The sequence below is a fragment of the Mastigoproctus giganteus genome, chromosome 13 (genome assembly GCF_048544385.1).
Source record: "Mastigoproctus giganteus isolate SK-2022 chromosome 13, ASM4854438v1, whole genome shotgun sequence".
NCBI classification, from domain to species: domain Eukaryota; kingdom Metazoa; phylum Arthropoda; class Arachnida; order Uropygi; family Thelyphonidae; genus Mastigoproctus; species Mastigoproctus giganteus.
In genome coordinates, this window is record NC_143587.1 from 27,907,651 (window position 1) to 27,911,465 (window position 3,815).

A 3,815-nucleotide genomic window follows, 5' to 3' on the forward strand; every position below is an offset into this window, starting at 1 on the left:
CATGGTGCCATTTGTGACCATTAAGTGCAATTGGATCACATATGCTGACGATGTCAAGCTCGTTACTAGAATTTCACCATCCAACTCGGTAGCCGAAATCACTCGCAAACTGAAGAACATATCTGAACGCCTCAATACCTTCAACCTCCAAATCAACCCCCTAAAATCGGCAAAAATAACTTATTCTGTAAAGGCCAGCCCAACAACGTTGGAGCTTGTGCTTAACCGCTCCTCTAAAATGGGCCAACAGCAAACTCCACCTTCCCCCAGCTCACGGCAGTTAGCAGAAGCTCTTCAACTACGCAGACCCCGGTCCTACATCGGAGAAAGAAGGCTGCTGTTCACCATCAAGATGGCCACTGGTAAAATTAAAGAGCTGAACATCTGGGATCACTGCTCTTGGCGCATTCCTCCCCCTTATCTCCGGTCTTCAGCACAGCTGCTAGCAAACCGTAACCGGCTAGTACTAACCGACAGATTCCTGCCAAAGCAAATGCTGCCCTCACTGCAAGCCATCGACGGGGCCCTCCAAGAAGTGGTCAATAATAAAAAATACAGGAAGGAATCGTCGTGGAACTGAAAATGTAAAACTGTGCTTTGTTAACACTCTGATGTAACTCATGTTCTTCTCACAAACATGTTTTGTAAACTACATGTGAAAAAACCCTCGAATCACTTATATTACAAATGAAACAGCTATGCAGACAGAACCAAAATTAACCGAATTAAATGAGCTAATTGAAAGCATTCTTGCTAGATAGATTTAATCTATTACACTTATTGCGATTACATAATGGTGTATTTTAAGCTACAAGATTATTTAATAAGCCTTTTAGAAAATTTGATGTTTTTATAATATTTTATATTATTATTAAGATATCCAAAAAATGCTATATAAAATTTGATCCACTTCATCACATTTTATAAGTTATTAAGGTTATTATCATACAAAGTTTTCACCAAAGCACAAGCGAAACTACCTGTGTGTTTTCTCGATATTCCTCGGGTTACATCCAGCACGAAATTATGCAGCTCGAGATAATATAAGATGTTATGAAATTTCGACGCTATAATCCAAAAATCTTTATTACGTTAAAATTCAAATTTAATCTTTTTATTAACCCTACTTAGTTGACTAGGGTGCCTGCCCAAACAATGTGATAACCCCTCTCGTGACCTGTAAAGAAAAGTAAAACAGTATTTTTCAGTCGCAGGACATCTTACTGTATGTATAGCCATTAGCAGATATGAAGCAGTGTAGGCAGTGCCATCTACCGGTCAGATACTGATTCTCGATTATAATCAGCATTTCCAAACTCCAGTTCTTATTAATGCATTGTTAAGAGAAATTATTTCTCTAAAAATTAATAACAGTATTGATATTAATGCTAATATCAATACTATTATTAATTTTTAGAGAAATATAAAATCGCGATATAAGAAACGAATGTGCTTATATTCTGATTAAGTAAAAAACCACTCAGAACGAGCTTCCTCCCTACATCCCTATTCACAAAGAGATCGAACGGTCTTCCATGACAAGTTTCACCACCAAAAAGTGAAAAACTAAGTCATTGTCACGCTCAGGATGAAACTCCACCACTCTTTGTCGTGGTTCAGTTCGCTGCAAGTTTGCAAAACAGAAGTAAAACCTTCACAACGAGTTGCCCTGGTATTGCACTACTTGTAAACAAATCGATCGCCAAAAGAATTAATTATTATTATTATTACTATTATTATTATTATTATTATTATTAGCCATATGGTGCAAGGAAGCCTGAGGCTTATGCTTCACCAGCCAAAAAAAAAAAAAAAAAAAAAATTCTTCGATTACCCTGAGCAAGAGAGAGACAGAAAGTAGAAAGGAATCACGAAGAAAGAGAAGAATGATGATATCCCTGGGTTTGCCAAGCCCATACTCACCAGCTGTGAGCCCCTGGGCGAAGAATTAATCTTTATATTTTGGAATAAGTTTGTTTAAAAAAAGGAAATTTAAAATGTTAAAAATTATAAATTAACCGACACAATAAAATTTGTGTTCACAGCGAGATGACTTGGTATTGCACTGCTTTAAAACAAATCAATCAGCAAAAGATAAATATTTGTCTTTTGGATTAGTTTGTTTTAAAAAAAGGGATTTTAAAATTCAAATTTATGAATTAACTGATGCCATTTGATTTTCTTGGAATAATATAAAGCTAGAAGAGTCATCTTGCTCCTTCATATTTTTTGTGGGTAGCAGAATTGAAACTAATGCAATGGTCTTAGTCCTCCCAGAAGAACAAACTTTGCCTTCACAAATTCCATTGGTAACTATTACCAGACAAATTGGATTTACAAAAGATTAATCTTAAATTTATTTTAAAGATGAGACTATTATGATAGCCTGTTTCAGGACTTTCAGGTCCTTCATTAAATATCAGGTGAATATTAGGCATAATAATTAGACAAAATACAAGGAACGTTTGCAATAACACTTAAAAGTGCTTGTGTTAACGTCCGCAATAAAGCTATCCGAAGTCTCTCAGTAACAAAAATTTTTGGAGTGTGCTTTTCTGTATGTTATATATTTTTATTTTTATATTTCACGTAATTTTTAGAAATAACTATTTTCGACACCTTTTTCCAAAATTTAGAAATACATGTATTTAAAGGTTATGTAATCTGTACTAATGTTTTCTACAGGTGACGTTTCAGCATTCTTAAAGAATCCTATCTTCAAACTAAATGTAGTTCAGGCTCAGGGGCTCATATCTGGGAGTATGGGCATGGCAAACCCAGGATCCTTTGCTGGATATCATCTTTCTTGGTGATTTGAGAAGTAGAAACTTCAGACTCTCTCTCTCTCAAGATAACTCGAGAATTTTTTTTTTTGGCTGGTGCAGCATAAGCCTCAGGCTTCCTTGCACCACATGAATAGAGTGTGGAGTGTGTTTAGTGTCAAACGGCACTAGGGATATCCCCCATCGTCGCGTAGTATACATTGTGGATGTGAAACAGAACACTGTCAAAGCCAGAGGTTTAAAATGCATGGATTTTGTATATGTGTAGTGTCTTGTACCGTTGTTCCTCTGGTCATTTAGCCGCTGGGCCCCTACAGGGTTCCAATGTTTTTCACACTCTGCCCCGTGGAGGCAGAGCAGGTACACTAGTGTTGTAGTTATTTACTCTGGCAGGTCCTGCCACGTAATTTCCTGAGATTTCAGTGGCTAGGACCTAAAAAAAAAAAAAAAAAAACGCTATAGATAGGGGTCAGTCAAAAAGGATTACTGATTATGCAACTGATGTTATTATTAAGTTTTTGCGTGTAGGGCTCAAGCAATTTAGAGATGGTTCAGACGCTGGTTATAAGTTAGAGAAGGGGAAGGGAGACTGAAGGCTGGGGGGAAAGACAGAGATAAGGGGTCCATAGAGAAGATGACCCCCAAATCAGTGAGCAGGCCCATGCCCCACCAGAGGGAAAAGAGGGATGGCAAGGGGGCAGGCGACAGTGGTAACCTCCCCCCTGCCTGGGTGGTGGAGGAAAAAAACCACGCAAGGGAGCGTGGCAAGGAAAGCTTAATGGCAGCAGCTTCAGCGCTTCTGTCCATTTGGTCACTGCATAATACAGTATCATAGGAGTGTCGCTAGTGTTGTTGTTAGTACGGTTGATGTTTTAGTATGCTGCACTTCATTTAATATCCTAATGTATTCATTGTGCTTTATTTAATTCAGTTGTTGTCCAGAAATTGTCAGTAAGTTTTTCTCTAACTGGCTATAAATTTTAATAGATTTTGTAAACTGTTGATATTAGTTTATTACCTTTGTAATATTGT

At 37.4% G+C, this 3,815-nt stretch overlaps 1 non-coding gene across 1 annotated transcript; it reads right to left on the reverse strand.

Moving 5' to 3' along the window:
• Window positions 1–1,475: 1,475 nt before the first annotated feature.
• LOC150075893 (small nucleolar RNA U3) lies at window positions 1,476–1,686 on the reverse strand. Its single transcript, XR_016547862.1, has one exon. It is a non-coding gene; the product is annotated as a small nucleolar RNA U3 (small nucleolar RNA).
• Between the last annotated feature and the right edge of the window lie 2,129 nt (window positions 1,687–3,815).